Genomic DNA, 20,987 nt, shown 5'->3' with positions numbered 1-20,987 from the left:
CTATTTTATCTTTGACAAAGGGGCCAAACACCTTCATCGAGAGAAAGATAGCTCTTTAATAAATGGTACTGGAAAAACTGGCTTCCAACATGCCAAAGATTAAAACTATACTCATATCTCTCACTAAAATCAAAATGGATCAAAGAAACACTAAATCGGCTGGAAAACAGAATAGGTAAAACTCCTAAAGACAGGTGTGTAGGCAAAAACTTTATGAATAAAACCTCCACTGTATAGGAAATATTACAAAGAATTAACTACTGAGACCATATCAAATTAAAAAGATTTTGCACAGCAAAATAAACCAACAGACTGAATAGACAATCCTTAGAATGGGAACAAATTTTTGCCAACTGTTCCTCAGATAACAAACCAATATCTAGAAAATACAAACAACAAAAAATCAGAATCCCCCAAATTTAAAGATTTAATTCAAAAATGGGCATCTGAAATGAACAGAACCTTCTCATATGAAAGAGTACAAGCAAATAAATATATGAAAAAATGTTCAACATCACTGGTAATTCAAGAAATTGCAAATTAAAAAAACAGTAAGATTCCATCTCACTCCAGAAAGAATGACTATGATCAAAAAGTCAAGAAATAACAAACATTGGTGAGGCTGAGGAGAAAAAGGAATGCTTCTTCAGTTTTGGTGGGAATGGCGATTGTTGATACAACCAATATGGAAATCAGTATGTGGAGATTCCTCAAAAATCTAAAGCTAGAGGTTCCATTTGACTCAGCTATTCTGTTGGTGTCTTCCTGAAAGATTTAAAAGCATCATACCACAATGATATATGCACAGCTATGTTTACAGGAATACAATCTGTAATAGCCAAATCTTGCAAACTTTCCAGATGCTCATAAATGGATGAATGGATAAAGTTGTGGTCTTTATATAGAATGGAATATTACCATGTTATAAGGAAGGATAGACCTGAGACATTTTTAGTTATACGGATACCTTGAGACCATACTTTTAAGTGAAATAAATCATACACACGTTTAAATATCACATTTTTTGGTGTGTGTGAGAGACTGAAAAGACAAATAAGGATCAAAATGGATGATCAATATTGGGAGGTAAGAAGAAAATGTGCAAATGAGAAGGGAACAAGGGGTGGGGGGAGGAAGTGAAGAAAGGGAAAAGGGAAAAAATAGAATAGAAGAAAAAAAAATAGAAACAAAGCTTTTGTAAGTAAGGAGATGAAGAGGTGTTAGGGAGTGGAAAGAAATGGAGGGGAAGGGAATGGAAAGAAAAGAATAAAGATATATCATGTACAGGTACAAATTCCCTAAGGTGAATATTCATTATGTATATCAAAAGTGTACCAAAAAATTAAATCTTAAAAAAAAAGAATCACGCACTGGTTGCCTTAACACTGTCTTAAGCTTCCTGCTCAGTCAGGTCAAGTGATCTAGCCTGCACACTCATTCTTTTTCACACTGAAGTGAAATTTCTGATAACCACAAATTGGATGCAAAAGCTTCTAAGATTCCCTTTGCTCATCTCATTCCCAGGAAGCCTTCTGGCCCAGCACACAAAGACAGCCCTGTGCCAACAGCACCACTCAGTGGCAAGGATGAAGAACTGGTCACATCAACTTGCAATACTTTTTTTTTTTTTTTTTTTTTAATTGAGTTTTTTGGTACATTTAGGGATACAGTACAGTTACATTCATTGTTGGGATCATGTACCTTTACATGGCAAGTCTTGATTCTCATTTTTTTCCCCTTACCTCTGCCCTCCCTTCACCCCCTCCTCCCCTCCCCATCTACAAACACTTTATTTTCATCTTTTCATTCTCTCACATTTTTTTCTTTTCCCTTTTTGTTCTTCCCCTAATCCTGCTCAGTCAGGTCAAGTGATCTAGCCTGCACACTCATTCTTTTTCACACTGAAGTGAAATTTCTGATAACCACAAATTGGATGCAAAAGCTTCTAAGATTCCCTTTGCTCATCTCATTCCCAGGAAGCCTTCTGGCCCAGCACACAAAGACAGCCCTGTGCCAACAGCACCACTCAGTGGCAAGGATGAAGAACTGGTCACATCAACTTGCAATACTTTTTTTTTTTTTTTTTTTTAATTGAGTTTATTGGTACATTTAGGGATACAGTACAGTTACATTCATTGTTGGGATCATGCACCTTTACATGGCAAGTCTTGATTCTCATTTTTTTCCCCTTACCTCTGCCCTCCGTTCAACCCCTCCTCCAGTTCTTTCTACCCACTCCAGTTTTCCTTGGGCTTTACACTCACAGCTATGTTGATTCTCTGTCAGGTAATATTTTTTCCACATTTACCTACATTTAAAAAAAATTTTTTTTGTAATAATGGAGATTAAACCTGGGGCCTTTGCTCCAAGCTATAGCCCCAGCCCTTTTATGTTTTTTTTATATCACTGAAATGGTTTATTATAAAGTCTAGATTAGGACAAAAAATGATGCAGATACAAAAGCTCATGAGAAGACTGAACAGGAACTTTGCTGAAATGTAGTACACTGCCTTTACAGAATAAAATTTTTTTTCAGCTTTAATTGAGTTTATTGGTACATTTTAGGGATACAGTGCAGTTACATTCATTGTTGGGATCATGTACCTCTACATGGCAAGTCTTGATTCTCATTTTTTCTCCTTTTATGTTTTTTGAGACAGGGTCTCACTTAAATTGCCCAGCTAGTCTCAAACTTGCAATCTTTCTGCCTCAGCCTCCCATTCTACTGGGATTACAGGTGAGCTACACCACTGCTGGCATGGACATCCTGTTTAAAACATCTTTTGTTTGTTTTTTTGAGACAGGGTCTCACTATGTAGTTGAGACTGACCTAGAACTCATTATGTAGCCCAGGTTGGTCTTGAACTCACAGCAATCCTCCTGCTTCAGCCTCCCCAGTGCTGGGATTACAGACAGGCATGCACTACCACGCCCGGCTCATTTTTTTTTCCTTTCTATTCAATTGCTTCATAAATTTTCTTACTCCAGTTGCCTCTGTCACATGCATACACTGTTCTCCATTCCCCCCAATGCAAAAGGGTCAATGCTTTACAAAAGAAGCCAGATTAAAATACTGCTCAAAGCCCTCTAAGAGTTGTCCATATGAGTTAGATAAAACCATAGGCTCAAATGATCTGCCCCACTGTCCAACTCTGGATCTGGCGAAGATTATGGGTCATTTATATGCAGAGCTTCACACCTTGACTACACATCTAGGGTTGAAGGTCTGAATAAGGCCTGAAGGTCCAGCGATGGCATGTGCCTAGGAGCAGAGTTCTCACTGCGGCTCTGGAACTTCAGCAGACAACCAGCGAGTGCACGCAGGGCTAGAGTGGGTGGGGACGCAAACTAAAGTTACTCAGATTGTATATCGGGGAGCCCTGCGGGAATCATAGGAGGGAACAACTCATTTCTCCCCACCTCACCGTCTTGTCACTGGTTTACACTGAGAAGATTCACTTGAGAAGTAGAGCTAAGGCCTGGATCAGACATCTCTATTCTCGGTGCCACCCAGCCTTGCACATGATGTTCAGCTACATGTAGGGCGTCTATATAGTTGTGACTAGGTGCCGGTAACAACCTCGGTTATACTGGATGTTCGCCTCAGGACACAGAGGTATGCCTAGGCTGGGACTCCAACTTCCGGTGGACGGGGACCCCTCCCCCCCGCCGCCGCACCCGCCCTCCACAACAGCGCAGCCATTCTGGGTTCCGTTTCCCCAGTCCTTTTACCCTTCGAGGTTGCAACTACCTAGTGAAAACAGTGTGGACAATGGGCAAACCAGCGATGCGTGGTGACGGCGTCATTCAAGGAGGCAGGAAGTGATCACCGTTGAGATGAATCTACAAAGGCAATCTGATGACATTTTAGGGTTTTATACTTCCCTCTCTTCCAGCTTGAAGTGGTAACAAAACAACAGCAGGACTGGGTGCTCTCCTCCAGGGGTTACTGTATAAGTGTTCAGGTCGCCCACTGGGGAGGACTCCGTGTTAGGTTGTTGCCAGACAGCTTGGAGAGAGTGGTTCTGCCTTGGAAAAGGGCAGGGCAATGCATCTGTAAATATGACCCGCAGCGCCCAACGAGTCCTTAGTAATTTTGACCCATTCCAGACACCGTGGGCAGTCTCGCAGTCTAACCCAACCTCTTCCGGTTCTGTGCCCTCTACTGTGCAGCTCCAGCCGAATGGTGGCCAAGATCCATCCTCAGAGCACTCAGCTGTGAAATTTCATCTTGCTCCCTCTTTACCACCTCGTCCACACAGCTTTCAACCACTCACCCCTAAGGCTTTATTTAATGCCTACCCAGGCCCTGAACCGATAAACCCGGGTCACTGGCGACAGGGACCTTAGTGAGGGTCCCAGGCAGGTCTGCCTCTGTGCAAATAGCGGTGAAGAATGAATCAATGGCTATGGTGACTTGGGTAGGCAAGAGGAAGAAACGAAAGGCCTTAATAGTGACTGTATTTCCCCCCAATAAGATTGGGTCTTTTATTAATTTTTGCTCCAAAAGATGCAAGAGTATTTTCAGGGGATGTCTTATTTTTCAGGTACACCAATTCACATTTGTTGCAGTGCAACAATCTACATTTATTCAAATACAGCCTTGTCATCTGGAACATCATCATAACCCTCCAGACCCCAAATTTCAGCTAGAATTTCTTGTGATTCCATTTCCTGTAGAGCCATTGGCCCTAACCTCACGTGTCTATGTAGCCTCCTGTGCATTGGCAACACAGCTGTGAGTGATTTTATCTCACGAATTTTCACCGAGGTTGCAACCTCTTGCAGGCTGAGCTTCACAAAGTTTACATTAAGTCAATGGTTAAGTGAAGACTTATGAGACAGGAGTGGCAACAAAAATGACAGTTAAGACTGATGGCCCACACAAAAGTGATGAAAAATTGCTGGCACCCAAATTCAGAAAACATTTCCTTATTTCACACAAGTGCATTAAGCATGACCATTTCAACACATGATGTTTTGAATTATGAAGATTTATATTAGACATAACCACGTCTATTCATTGTCAAGTGTGCACTTTATTCATGTGTTGTGCCTGTACTTGATTAATCATTCTGCAATAAACTGAGTTCATCTGTTTACATAGGCATTTACCTCTTTCTAAAGGCTCCTGCTTGGGTATTTACAAATAATTATTACTTATTTTAAGTGTTAATGTCAATATTTATTTCTATTTACATATTAGTATTATTTTATAATACAGTACATTTGCCATGTATTGCAACAGACACACTAAATGTGTCTGGCTGATGACCTTAACTGGGGCTCATTTTTAGGATGGGGTTAATATTATGAACACCCCGAAAAATCATGCTAAGGCTTATTTTCCTCTTATTGTTGGGGAAATAGGGTAGTATTTTAACCAAGTGCCTTAGTGTGTCAAGTCATCAGAGGAGAGGATAAGTTGAGAAGTGTCTTGAAGACAAGAAAGAAGTAATGCTGAAGAAGTAGACCTGACGCTGTGTTAGTCATAGGCTGGGAGAAGCTTAAAACTGCTTAGGACTTCGGTGATGAGAGAAGAGGGGACAATGAGAGAAGAGAGAAGAAGGGGAAAACACCGGTTGAAGCGCCAAATTCAAGCACACATTTTCCTTCTGCCTTAGGATGGAGAAGGAAAAACTGCTGTACTTAAATGAAGATTCTTACTGTATTGCCCTTAAATATGTTGGTGGTTCTAAATGTTCTGTAAGGATAAAACTGAATGATGCATATTTTATTCTGAGTAGATATGAAAATTCCACAGACCATTGTTCTATCTCTCTGTCTATCTAAAAACCACCTGACTTTCTGTTAATTAATACTTACGGAATTTAAAGCAGTAAGTATTTGTTTTCACAGTAAATTGCAGTGTAAGCCTGGTGGTTAAGATCTTAGGCTTTGGATCTCGACATAGCCAGAGTCCAGATCCGCTTACATCTTAAGCAAGTTGCTGAACCTCTTTGACTCAATTTATCTCTAAATTGAAGATTCAAATGCATTTCTGATTTTATTACTTTTACAGGTAATGGTTCATACATTTGTTACGTACTTGGATCATGGTAAACATTCAGTACCTATTAACTCTTTATAATTATTAATTTCATCTTTTGCTACATCATGACTGACACTACATCATCACTCTTTTTTTCTTTTTCTTTTAATGGTAGCAAAGTTTTATTAAAGGTAGGAAAAGAAAAAGTCTCTGAAGAATGAATTTGGGCCAAGTAAAAGTAGGAATTGAAGTACAATCTCCAGCATGAGGTTAGGCTACAATGCAGGAGTGGACACAGTGGTCTCTTTTTTCATAAGTGATAGGAAAGATAACAGTTTTAACGAAACTAAAGTTTGCTTTTTTAAATCAAGGAAATATTTTCTGAATAATAATTTTACAATACATTTGAGAAAATAGGATTTCAGGTTTGATCTCTAATAAATTGGGTATAAAAACACTTTAATGTGAAATGATGTTGATGTAACAGTTTAAATTTATTTTTTCTTAAATTATAATTGGTATTGGCAAATTCAAGGCTCATAATTATAGCAAGAAAAATTTAAAATTGTTCATAATGTTAAAATTCGAAATCTAATGGTTCAGAAAGTAAATTACCAATTAGGTAATTTTGGGGAAAAATTAACATTATACAAACCACTTATTTTGAAAAATTTGACTCTTAATGAAGCAATGAGTATGTCACTGAGTCCTGATTTTAGTTTTTGTGTGATTATGTTAAAATAGTATTATTAATTCATCTTTTCATGAAAAACTTTATTTTTAAAGGAGTAGCGGCTTGGTTCCTCCTAAGAGAATTTCTAATGTGTATTACTGAATTGTAACTGGCTTGTATTAATAGGGAGCTAGGTAAGATATGAGTTGAAAAACTCTGAAGGAAGAGAGGTGGTTTTAGAGACTCTGGATAAGATGACCTGCTTTGATGTAGTAGAAAGTTTTTGAGTCTCTTTCTTGGTCATTATACTGAATGCTTTGAGAATTTTAGTTATTTAACTCTCTTAAGAACTTTGCACAATTAATTTTATCACATATTCTAACTGTATTGTACATACATTTTTGAACAGATTTTTTTCTTTTGATTCCCAGGATTGAACTCAGGACGTTGCACTTGTCAAGTACTTGTCAAGTGCTATGCTACTGAGCTACACCCGTGGTCCTTTTAACAGATTTTTAAAAAAGTCTTTCTCTCCAATGATGACCAAACCATCCAGTTATCAGTAGTAACAAAGTAATAGATTTTTGTAAGATGCCAGTTCTTAATAAAAATGGTTGGTAACCTCAAATAAGTTAGCAATAAACAATGACTTTGTTCTTTTTCATATTATACTCATTACCCTACCTGTATCTCCTATTTCTCTGTAAATGTGATGGTGATGTCTTTAGCTCATGTCTTTTCTTTTTCCTTTCTGTGTTGGGGATTGAACCCAGAGCATTTGCTCTGAGTTATATCCCTATTAGCTTTATTTTTTTATTTTGAGACAGGGTCTTGCTAAATTGCTCAGGTGGGACTTGAATTTAAAACCCTCCTCCCTGCCAGGTGGGTTTCTATAATCCCAGCACTTGGGAGGCTGAGGCAGGAGGATTGCCCAAGTTTGAAGACAGCCTGGGCTACATAGTGAGTTGAAGGGCAGCCTGAACTACATAGCAAGATCCTGTTTCAAAAACCAAACCAAACCAAACCAAACCAAAACAAAAAACCACAAACCCTCCTGATCAAATTTCCAAGTGCTTGGGATTATATGCATGCAGCAGCACACAGCTAATTTATGTTTTCCTGCACAGGGATAACCTAAGCATTCCAAGCGTGTACAACAAAAATATTTAAATCAGTTAGGTATCAAATACTTCTTTGGGCTTATTGTATCACTCTTATAAATTTGAAGAGGTATAATTTCATCAACATATGAGAAACATTTTCTTCTTTTATAAAATATGTTTTAGTACATGTTTGCTGACATGATGATTACATTCATCATGGGTAGTTGCTACATGTACATAGACTTCTTAATTCTTTTTACTTCCCTTTGCCTTCCCTTTCCTTGGGAATCCTCCATATATAGTTCCTTTTCCCATTTGCACAGGATCTATTTCTTGTTTTCTATTATCTTTTATCTTGTTCTTTAAATTCTTTATACTTTTGGTTTACTAAAAGGAGAAACCATACAATGTTTATGCTTCTATATCTGATTTAGTTTCTTAATGCTATAGTCTCAAGGTGCACCCATTATCCTACAGATGACTTGTTTAATCCTTCTTCATGGATAAGTACTCCATATAGCACTTATTTATGTAGGCCACTTCCAAGATCTTAGCTGTCATAAATTTTGCTGCTTAAACATGGAAATGTATGTATTATTGTAATATGATATTTTTAAGTCTTTTGGGAAGATAACTAGAAGGGAAGTAGTTGGGTCAAATGGAATTATTATTTTTAAGTGTTTATTTTTGTGAATCTCCATACTGATTTCCATGGTCGTTGTACTACTTTATATTCTCACCAACAATGTAGAAATGTTCCTTTTCTTCCACAGCGTCACTAGCATTTTATTTCTTCATCATAGTCATTCTTTCTGGAGTAAGATGGAAACTAAATTGTTTTAATTTGTATTTCCCTAATCATCAGAGTTATTTATTTATTTGTCATGTATTTATTGCCCATTTGTACTTCTTCTAAGAAGTGTCTATTCATTTATTTGCCCATTTTTGATTGGGTCTTTTATTTTGGGTAGTCTAATTTCTTTGAGTTTATATATTCAAGATATTAGTCCTTTGGGCAATGGATAGCCAGCAAAAAATGTGTTTTCCTCATTCTGTAGGTTGTCTTTTTACTATATTTTTCCTTTTACTAGTTTTTCCTTTTTCTTAATGTTATTTCTTGTGTAAGAGGAGTTCTATTTGGAAAGTGATTACACCTGTTCTTCAAGAGTTTTTCTTAGTTTATCTTTCAGCAGATTGTGTTTGTTTTGAGGCAGGGTCTCACTATATAGTTCAGGCTGACTTTGGACTCACTTATGTAGCCCAGGCTGGCCTTGAACTCACAGCAGTCCTCATGCCTCAGCCTCCCAAGTGCTAGGATTTTAAGCATGCATCTTCATGCCCAACCCTAAGTGTTTCTGCTTTCATATCTAGGTCTTTGATCCATTTTGATTTTAATTTAGTACATGGTAAGAGAAATGGGGCTAGGTTCAATCTTCTGCATATATATATATATATATAATAAAAATTTTTAAAAATATTTTTTCTTTATTGGTACATTTTAGGTATACAATACAGTTACATTTCTTTATTGGTACATTTTAGGTATATAGTACAGTTACATTCATCATTGGGATCTTCTACCTTTACATGATGTATTTTGATTCTTATTTTTCCCCCATTCCCATGGCCTCCCTTTACCTCCTCCACCCTTCCCTATTTACAAAGACTTTGTTTCTATTTTATTCCTTTTATCTTATTTTTTTCTTTTCCCTTCATACCTTTCCCCTGCCCCTCCCACTTCCCCAACAACTTCAGGCACTTTTTCCTATTATACAATATCAATTATACATTTTGATTCTTATTTACACTTTTAATTTATCACACCAGAGAAACTATTCAGTATTTACACATGTGTGTCTTATTTATTTCACTTATGAGTATGTCATTAATGTGCATCCACTTAGCTATAAATGTCTCTAGTTTCTCTTTCTTTATGGCTGAGTAGTACTCCATTTCATTTTTTTTTTAAAGCACATCTTCTTTATCCAGTCTCCAGTTGATGAGCAATTTAGGCTGTTTCCAAGCTTTAGCTATTACAAACTGTGCTGCTATAAACATGGGTGAACATTTATGATAGTGTAATAGTATGATTCTTTTAATTCTTATGGAAAGATACCCAGCAGAGGAATAGCTGAGTCAAATGGGACTTCTAATTCTAATTGTTTAAGGTGCCTCCATCTTGATTTCCACCGGTCTCCATCTTGGTTGCACTGGTCTGCACTCCCACCAACAATGGAGAAGGGTTCCTTTCTCCCCACAGCCCCGCCAGCATTTATTATTGGTTGATATCTTAATAGCAGCTATTCTTTCTGGGGTGAGGTGGAATCTATGTTGTTTTCATCAGCATCTCTTGAATGACCAGTGATGTTGAACATTTTTTTATATGTTTATAAATTCTGTTGATGGTTTCTTTTGCAGTGCAGAAGCTTTTTAATAAGATGAGATCGCAGTTGTTGACTCCATATTTACAAAAGCCCTATTTCCATTTTTCCTTCTTTTCTCATTTTTTGTTTTTCCTTCCTTCCTTGCCCTTTCTTCTCCTTCAGTTCCCCCTCCCTAGTGAACAATTTTTTCTCATTTCATATTGTCTATTATACATTTTGGTCCCTATTTATATTTTCAGTCTTTTACAGCAGAGAGACAGTGTGATATTTACATTTGTGTTCAATTTGTTTCACTTAAGAGTATAGCTTCAAGGTATATCCATTCACTATAAATGTCTCCAAGTTTATTCTTCTTTATGGCCAAATAGTATTTCATTGTATAGCAAAACCACATTTTATCTATTCATCAGTCGACAAGCATTTGGATTGTTTCCAAGATTTAGCTATTACATACTGTGTAGCTATAAATATGGGTGCACATATAATGCTGCAGTGTGATGCTTTTAATTCTTTTGGGAAGACACCCAGAAGAAGAATAGCTGAGTCAAATGGAATCTCTAAAGCAAGTTTTTTGAGGAGCCTCCACATTGATTTCCACAGTGTTGGCAACGGTCTGCTCTCCCACCAACAGTAGAGAAGGGTTCCTTTTTCACCACATCCCCACCAGCATCTGTTTTTGGTTGATTTCTTGATAGAAGCCATTCTTTCTGGAGTGAGATGGTATCTCAGGTCGTTTTTATTTGCATCTCTCAGCTGATCAGTGATGTTCAATATTTTTTCATATATTTATTTGCTGTTTGCACTTCTTCATCTGCGAAGTGTGTATTCATTACAAATGCCCATTTCTGGATTGGGTCTTTAAATGGGCGGGCTGATTTTTTTCAGTTCTTTGTATGATCTAGCCATGATTCCTTTATCTGAGGGACTAAGACTAGAATTTTTTCCCACCTTATGGGTTGTCTCTTCACTCTGTTGGAGAATCTCTCCCAATCTCAGGCCCTCCCTCTGTTCCATTGTGTCCTGACTTATCCTGGACTCAGGACGTACTCTGACGTCAGGGTTTTCTTCCATGGTGTACTGACTGCACACATGCTTGATCTCACTTTCATGAGGAACACACGGGAAGAGTCCACAGAATCCAGTAAGATCCCCGGAGCATCTCTGTAAAGCTCACAGCAAGCTCTGCTTAAATGCAATCCTTACTCAGGTTAGGTCAGGTGACATCCTGGGAAAGACACTGATCTAGAAGTCACTGAATTACTGTCGTCTGGCTCCACCCATACAGTTGCAGATTAGTTTTCCGTTGTCACTTTCAACTCTTAGGGTGGGCAACAGAGCAGGAGCCAATCAACGGGACACTATAAACTGTCCAATCAGGTGGGCCGTAGCAAGAGGGCTGTTTCTTGCCTCGGTTTGGAAGTCTTGCGATCCTTGCTGACTTCCCGCTGGCTAGATCACCTCGCTCGGTGAATTTTGCCAGCTACGAGCAGCGTGGGACACACTCTGGAAGCCACGCAATGGTAACGGTGTGGGATGGGTGTGCTGAGGTGGGGTGGGATGAGTTTAAGGTTTGTTTATGGAAGGGGCCAGAAGCAGCAGTGGGAGACTCTTGTTCCCAGTGTCTGCTCCGGAGTCAGCTTCAGTGGACTCACTCTCCCCTTCCTCCCCTCAGTTACTGGAAAGCAGGCTATCTAATGGGATGCTACCGCGATCACTCTATCTCGCTGCCCTAGAAGAGACTGGAGAAAATGCCACAGATACATCTGTTTTTTGGTGCAGTTTCTGCATTTTCATCATAACGTACACTATCCACACCAGAGATAGCAGTTCTTCCTTCCAGTTTCTCTTAACCGTTAACATTAGACTTTTTCTAATTTGATTCACAACAAAACTCAATTGCTTATTTTCCATTTTTTTTGTTTTTATGCCTCATTTTACGCCTTCTTTTTTCATTTTACTAAGCTCTTCTTTACATTTTTTACTTAAACATGTGTTTGTATTTGTGAAGATTCTTTTTATTTGTTTCTTTGGATACAATACATTATTTGTTTTTCTAGGTATTTCTTTATTACCTGTGGAAATTAAAAAAAAAAAAACTTCTCCAAATTTTCATTTTCTTGTTAACTTTGGCCAGTATTTCTTTGCTGTGCAGAAATACTGTTATTCTTTTTGCATTTTAAAGTAACCTTATTTTATAATTTTCTGGAATCTATCTGGATTGCACCTTAAAAAGACTGTGGTGCAAAGATCAGATTCATTTGACCTAAAAAATGAGCAGTTTCACCACTACAAGGAATGATCATTTATCTCTTCTTCTTGAAGAAGTACTGCCAACTTTTTTCAATATGTTTTGAGTAAATCAGAAGTATATTTAAAATTTCTTATAAATTTTATGTGTTTATATATTGTCTGAGATTCAGATTTAAATACATAGCATGTTCCACACAATGAGAGGGGATGCCTCACCCCTTTTTGTTACTTCTCCTGAGGTTAGATTTTCATCTAGGATTAGTAAAAAACAGACAAACAAACAATCTAAACCAATAAAAAATTAGAGATATAAAGTTAGGAGAAACAAAATCTCTTTTTTTGAATACAGAGCAAATCACTTTATTGGAAAAAAGGAGAGATGAACAGCAGTTACGTTCAAGGCCTAGTGAAAAGACTCTGTGCATTTTAGTAATTTAATATAGTGAGAGAATGTTGAAATATATATGGGTGTGGGAGTGTCCAGGTATTAGTGTATTAATATCTAAGTGAGTTATAAAACAGCCCTCCCTCATTTAGTTTCTTTTGTGCTTAACTGGAGGTGGAGGGAGAAAGGAATTGAGCCTTATCAGCTCTCTCTGTTTTCTTAGCTACTCTCCTTAGAAGGGGATTAACTCTTTTATTTGCCAGAATTAATTTTCCCTGCCTGTCCCCCAACTTTCCCTACATTTTCTCTCTTTATTTGAAATCTGAAAAATATAGCACTGTCATTTGTTTTCAGGAGAGAGCTTAGAAGATCATCAAATTTATAGCTTGATTCACTGGTATTAAGTATATGATTGTATTCAGTATGTAATTTGAAGAATTTGTAGCACATTACATCATCACACCCAAGGCTCTAAATTATTCCCCATGTATTCACATTATCTCTAATTTTATATTAATGTTTTTAGTTTCTCTTTGAAGATTTTGCAGATTTCTAATGAGGTAATGTATAAGTTTGTAAAGTCGGATGTATAAATGAGTGGTGGTGTAGAAGATCAGTTCTCAGTGTGAAGGCCTTATTTTCTAGCAGAAGATGAGAAGTTATTCTCTGCAGTAAAACATCTTCTTGGCATAGACTGAATGGGGTAGCAGAACGGAATGAGCATCTAGTTATTTTTTTTTCCTCATCGAGTTTATTGGTACATTTTAGGTATACAGTACAGTTACATTCATTATTGGGATCTTGTACCTTTACATGACAGGAATTGGTTCTCTTCTCATTTTTTCCCCTTGTCCCTGCCCTCCCTTCACCCTCTAGTTATTTTTTTTTAAAGCACGCATTTGAAATCTTTGCTAAAATCTTAAGGTGAATTTTCAAAGTAAATGTATGTTAAATTACTTTTTTCTAAAATATTAACTATATCACATGTCATCGATCTATACTTCTACTTTCTGATTCTACTAATAAACACTTTTATTCTTTTCCATTTTAACTCTAATATGGTAAAAACTGGTGATGTAATAAATGAGCAGATGACTAGTAGGTTTCTCTGTAGTGAATGTATATTGTCTTTGAGAGCTAAAGAGGAGTTATTTCTTTGTAATTTATGCTTTTATTGGAAATCATCAAGCTTTATTATACTGAGATAATTTAGTGAATATTAATACTATGAGAACCACTATGATTTTTTTCCAATTGATCCTGTGTTTGGTAGCATAGGTCTCCCTGTCATTGTTCTAAAATGTCATTTTTCTAACATCTTGATTACTCCTTCATAGACAGTGACTTTATTTCTTTCATTTGAATCCTTATGTCATTTATTTCTGTGCTCTTGCTTTATAACATCACATAAGTTTGGTTTCATGTGACTGCATAGTGGTGACAGTGAATATACTTGTTTCTGATTTTTATATAACACCTGTTCAGTGTCTCTGTTCTGAATCCCATGTGCTTGTTTTATGGTATATGTGCTTTACTTTGTTATTAATCTTTAAATGTTGTCTTTTTTAGAGGCCTTTAAGAAACAGTACAAATTAAATTTTAGAAAAAAAAATATATATACCAAGATTCAAATAATTAGATGAGGTTTTCCTTTGTGGCTTTTTGCACTGAATTTTATTACAGGTTTCTGATACTGAAGCATCCTTATCTTTGATTAACTAAATGCCACCTTATTATGATGTGTTTGTGTGTGTGTGTGCATATGCATGTGCATGCGTGTGCGCCTGGTACTGTGGATTGAATCCAGGAATCACCCAGTCTAGGTGCACATGCTGTCATTTAGCTAACGTGTTCTACTACAGCCTCCTGTTTGACTAAATATTTCATCTTATATGAAAAATCTACATGGCTAAGTGTAATGTATCTATAATTCACTGTTTTTATAAACACTTATCTGGTTGTAGGTGAAGACTGCATTAATCTGGTGGAATGCACTGCGGAGTATTCTTACCTTGTTTTCTTGGGTTACATACACATGAGCCCATGCCTTCCTGAATATAACTTTTTTATTATAATATGCTTTATTCACATCATCTATAATATACATAAATACTTTGTTGTAAAATGGCACATGTGCATATTACATAATAAAAGTTTTGAGGAATCCCCTGTAGACCTACTAGGAGATGAATTTATAATAGGAAGTGCCTGATTGTCACTTCAGTTTCTTGCCACCTTGTTTAATTTTCCAGAATCCTGATTTTAGTATCAGGTTTGAAGTTTTACATATTTCTAAGAATTTATATGGTGTCTAAAATTCATTAAATCATAATTTTGATGTATTTTCTTGTTTCTTAATATAACATTGGTTAGCTGGATACAGTGGTACACATCTGCAATCATATCAATCAGAAAGCTAATGAAAGATCAAAAGTTTATGGCCTGCCTGTGCTACATAGTGAGGCATTTTCTCATAATTTATAATGAACACAACCTTTGTAATTATTTCTCATTTTCATTTTGTTATTTATGATATCATTATTATATTGATTAATATTTCACTAATTATTGGTTGCATATTTTTGATGAAATGTTTTGCTGAATCTATTTCTTATATTTAAATGAAAGTACTTCTATTTCAAAACTTTATATTTTATACTAAATTTGTCACCTAATTCTTTATATTTCCAAATTTGTTTCATGAAACAATGGATTATTTTAATTTACTTTATATAAGTAACATGTGGGTGTAATTGGAATGTAGATCACTGGTACAGCACCTGCTTCATGTGACTATGAGTCCTTCTAACCACACTTGGAAAACACATGAGATTTTAAAACTTCATGCACAATGATTTCTTTTTTCTTCTTTTCTTTTTTTTTTAGCTAAGTGGATGCATACTGAGGTCATACTCTTTTCAATGATTTCTAATTTTTCTTCATTGCAAGCAATATAATATTTATATTTTGTAATTGAAGAAAGACTTTATATATCCTAACAGAATGATATTTAAGAGTCTCCTGTTTGGGTACATATATGTTTTGTATTTTATAAACATTTGAAATTTATCTAATATGTAGTGTGTGAATATTATTAAGTGCATTAAATAAATAATTCCCATATTGCATTTCTGAAGTCTGTTAAAATTTCCAACATCAGTCCACTACTTAGAATTTAATATTTCTACCTATATCTCAGTGACATTATGCTATTGACTACTTACATTTCAGAGAGTTTTAAAATACATTTCCAATTTTACTTTGATTGTTTAGTAATACAAACTCCTGCTAAATTGTCCATTTGGACCTTGAAATTGTGATCCTCTTGCTTAAGATTTCTTAGAAGCTGAATTTCAGATCCCTTCATTTTCTGCAGAATAGGGAATATGATGTCTGGAGTGAATACCAACAGTGCAGATTTAAAATACATGTAGGTCAATACATTGTAAACAATTAAGAAAAGACAGATTCTCATAGAAAACGTTTTATAAAGCAACACAATTCAAGTGTAGGTTTCTTAGAGAATGCACATTATGCAATGTGTTAAAACCCGATCATCCATTCCATTATTTTTGAATTGATGAGGAAGAAGACTGTAATACCCAACACATTTTTCAGTCACATAGAATAGCTAAATTGCCATTTGAGCTGTGCCACAACCTAAGTTTTCCCATTGTGTTTTCATTCTGTTTGGGTCTCAGCAGGCACAAGAGCCATGTTTGTTCAGAACTGTGGCGCTTGGCTGTAGTTCATCCTCTTAGCTTCTTTGTTTTCCCATGGCAGCTCCAGCTAGCTCTCTTCCTCTGGGCCTGCTAATGTATCTGTTCCACTGCTGAGGAATATGCTAGGAGATGAATTTAGTCTGGAAGGCTCTTGATTGACACTTTAGTTCCTTGCCAGGGTACTGTCTGCTGTGAATATAGTCTACAAATATCCATTTATCTCTTCCTGTCTCCTTTCTGCACCTCTGAAATTGTGCTCATTATGATCACCAGTGATATTACTCTGCTGTGCCTCCACTGCCCTTTTACGTATGTGACATAAACTAATCACATGTTCCTTTTCAGATTTTGCTGCACAGCCCTTCCTCATGGTTATAGGGTAAGTGTCCTGTGTGTCCCTTTCCATGTCTGTGTGCTAAAATATGCAGAGTAGCCCTTTGAATGTGCCTATCTTGGCATATGTGATGAGCTCAGTTATAGCATTTCGGTGATAATAGTAGTTTCCTATCTTGTCCTGGGTGAGTCTAATGTAACCCATGATTTTCTCTGCCTCATTTCTCATTTGAATTGTAGAGGAAAAAAAATCTTACTGACTGTGTGTGAGATCTCATTGGCTCTTTAATTTCAATTGTGTTCTCCTATATCTTCCCTGGGGCCTCCATGTTAAGAATCCTCTCTGCTGAGGGACAAAAGGTGCCCTTCTCCATGTGTAGTGTACCTCATTGTGGTCATCAAGCATTCTGGCTCTTCCTCTGTCTTTTGTTCCTTTTTTTGGGGGTAGCAGGGATTGAGCTCAGGATCTTGTGCTTGAGAGGCAGGTGGCAGCACAACTGAGCTAAATCCCCGGCCCCTCTGTCATTTATTTCTAACCCTATTTTGGAAATATCTAAATCTCTTTGAAGGCTTCCATGTACTATAGTTACATCTTCATCATATTCATCCCCAGGAACAAGAGTCCAAAGGACACCACAAAAAAAGCCTTACCCATCAAACTCTTTACCTCAGAATATTATTGCCAGAAGTGTAGCGAATAGGGGCACTTTGGCCTCTATATTTCTTTTTTCTCTTTGCCCTTCTGTTCTCTCTCCTCCCTCTCACCATCTGTTCTTTTGTTTCCTCTTTTTCCTTCTTTAATTTTCTTATTCCTCCTCTTTTCAGGGATTTAGAAGCATGGATCATGATATCTAGAATAATGTAGTAATCTACGTTTATTCTTGTGGTCATTTGATCTGACAAGACACTGATAATAGCCACAGCAAATATGTCCCGTAATAGCTTCAATTAGATAATTTAAGTTGAGTGATGTGATTGACCCTCAGGAGGATTCAACTTTAGGGCAGTTACACTTTTAGAAAAGGAGAGGAACTTGTAACATTCTTAAGGTTTATTATAGAAATGACTAGATGAGTCAGTAAAGGTGTGGGAGTGAGGAAATAGGTTAAAAAAGGCAAACAGCATGTGATGTTTCGGGCACCAAGCACACTGGGGCAATATTCAACTGGAATGGTGAAGGAATCATCAATGCACAGGAAAAACTGGACAATTCACATTGTATCCTTTTTTCTGTACATTTTGTCATATGAAAATGAGTTTTTAGCATCTTCCTTTTCTCATAAGAAAAAGTTATTTTTAGATTTTAAGTCCATACACAGTTTAAGGGACTGTTGACCCTGACAAGGTAGAGTGTTGGAAAGTAGGTGTCTTACGTGCAGGTGGTTTGGGATTTGTTCTCTCTGAGGTTGTGACTGATTGCCATAGGAGATTTACTGGAAAATATTTGACTTTTACATACCAAAGTTGTTGGAATCAGACTATAATTTGTACATCTGAAGAGTATCTGTGAAGGGCAAGCTCAGAGAAAAACTCACTTAGATATTTGTGATAGTTAATCATGATATGTCCACTTGTCTCATGTAGGAGTCATCTAGATTAGTAAAGCTCCAGATGTTTGTGGCATGTAGGGCAGATCCTAAGAAGGGAAGATCTATTCTGTATGTGGCTGGCATAAACCAATAAGCTTATACCCTACATAGTATAAAAAGGAATAGATAAAGTATGTTTTTATTCTGTGGAGTAGCTATTGTCTTTGCCATTACCTTTGGTTGTTTTCAGTAACTTCAGAATTCCAGTGGAGATTCTTCAGCAGAGAAAGTAACTGAGAGGAAGGGCCAGGGATCAGAGGTAACCTCTAAGGTTAGGCATCTCTCCCTCACTCAGGCATACCCAGACATGGGCTTTATTATCTACTATCTTAACTATCTTCTCAAACTAATGCATTTAACAGTAATTCTAATCATCATGACTGCAGATGAGAACTTTTCTGCTATGAAATGAGTATGTTGAAAGAGAAAAGGGAGGAAACAGCATATTATGGAGAATTTACTGTGTTGAGTCCTTAGGTGTTCCTGCCTCATCTTGAAAGAGCTACCAAGGGTGGGGCTACATTGTGCCTATCATTCTGGCCCTTCTGCTACAAGCAGTCTTCATAATTTTGATTTTTTTTTTTTGCGTGTGTGCGTGATCTTGAGTAAGGAACTTGCCCGTCTGAGATAGTCAAAATATTTTCTTTCCTTTCACTTTGATTCTTTATATAATATGGCCATCATATTATACACATTTTATCATTATTAAGGAATTATATTCTCTTTTGGCATTTTTAAATTTTCTTTGCTGAACATGTTTAGATTGAGAGATAAGGTGTGAGAAAGTCAGGTGTGGATCATCAAGCACAGCTAGGGTGAGTGTTTTATTCTCACTCCTATGTACCAAGATCACAGTGCTTGGTTAAATTAAATGTCACAAACTATTGGTTTTCATGATAAGAAAGTTACAAATTTGTGTTCGTTGAGAATGCATGAGGGCTGATCTGAAAGACATTTTTGAATTCTGCTCTAGATAGTGTGTTTGTAAATTGAGATAAATTATATATGTGATATATATTTTTGAAAAATATTTCCTTTCCCCCAAATTCTGGAACAGGGAACTGCAGACTAATATTATTTTCCTGAGCAGTAGGGAAGTCCATTTCTTCTTATCATGAGCCACTCTGAGCAGTGCATTCATTTTTGTTAACAGGGTGACTTAATGTGCCACATCAGGATGTTGACTCGTGATGAAACACAATAGCTCATGCTTTGGACAGCAGCTGCACTTGGAGCAGTGTAATAGGCCTGGGCTCTAAAACAATCAAAACTGTAACTCTCTATTAAAATTTCTGTTGGAGAATTGCTTAGTGTTCAGCAAATGACACACATTTAAAAGAAATTAGGAAAAGTTAAAGATCAACCTTCTACTAACTGGGCAAGTACAAATCTCTGCTCAGAATTGAGCCGGTAGACAGGAGAGCAGTTTTACTCCACGAGGATGGCTAGGCTGGGTGTGAGCAGGTCCCAGATTGAAATTTCCTCACTTCTCATGTTCTCTTTTCTCATCCCCTGGTAGTGAATCACCTGTTTGTTTGGTTTTTTTTTTTGTACCTTGGATCCAACTTGGGTCCTTGTACTTGCAAGACAGGCAGCGGTGCCATTGAGCTAAATCCCTGGCCCCCACCTGGGGTTTTGAGGCAGCGTAAGTGGTGTCTAAGCTCAGGAGTTCCCTTGTGAACTGCAGTGAAGCAAGCTTCTTCCCTCACCTGCTTCTCTTTTGAAGCAAGTTGTTTGTATAAAATAGAAATTACCTCAAGGATTTAAAAATTGATTTTCATGATTTAACCATAAGATTATGATTTTCTTTGTTGAAAACTGAATAGAGAAATTATAACTTCTGAAGAAATAAAGAAAAATTTAGAAATAAATGACTAGTTTTGCATTAAGCATAAATGTGTACAAGATCCATAGAAACACAATGTAGGTGAGCAAATCAATTGTGGTTATTGCGAATGCATCTCTGGTTTTTCATCTGTGTTCTTCCAAGGGGCCAAAGGATAGATTTTTATCTTCAAGCAGAGTTTTACATGGCTTCAACTCTTTGAACTTTTGTATAAATTAATAATTGAGGTTAATTTAGCATCATTGGCTGGGTGTGATGTGTACACCAGCACTTGGGAGACTGAGGTGGAAGGATTGTCATACATTTGAGGCCAGCCAGGCCTATGTAGTGAGTTACAGGCCAGCTTGCATTACATAGCAAGACCTGCAAAATTTTAGCATTTTCTTTTTACATTGACAGTTCAGTTGTTTGATAACTTCTTTGATTTTCTTTTAGCACCTGATTTTAAAATTGAAATATTTTAAAGAATTTATCTACAGACAAAAATTCACTAAGTCATACTTCTGTTACATTTTTGTTGTCTCAATATATTATTGCTTAGTCAGGAATAGCGGTATGTGTTACAAATGTTGCACAAAAGACCACTCAGACACAGGCTTTGTGTGAGAAAAAGCTTTATTCCTGTCCAAGTGTGAACAGAGACTGATACTGGGAACAGATTTCAGCAGGTTTTTGTGAGAAAATGCTGGATTTATTCTGTCTGAAGCCAC

The 20,987-nt window shown here is 36.8% G+C and overlaps 1 long non-coding RNA gene across 1 annotated transcript in view; it reads left to right on the top strand.

Moving 5' to 3' along the window:
- Window positions 1-11,450: 11,450 nt before the first annotated feature.
- Window positions 11,451-20,987, top strand: part of LOC117286360 — a 55,015-nt gene continuing 45,478 nt past the window's right edge. Inside the window, exon 1 of the long non-coding RNA XR_004517513.1 lies at window positions 11,451-11,672. This is a non-coding gene — a long non-coding RNA (uncharacterized LOC117286360). The remainder of the gene's footprint in view (window positions 11,673-20,987) is intronic.

Source organism: Fukomys damarensis, unplaced genomic scaffold (assembly GCF_012274545.1).
Source record: "Fukomys damarensis isolate Sample0158 unplaced genomic scaffold, DMR_v1.0_HiC HiC_scaffold_16, whole genome shotgun sequence".
In the NCBI taxonomy this organism is placed as follows: Eukaryota; Metazoa; Chordata; class Mammalia; order Rodentia; family Bathyergidae; genus Fukomys; species Fukomys damarensis.
Note: the sequence above shows the minus strand (reverse complement) of the source record. Positions and strands in the feature narration are given on the sequence as shown.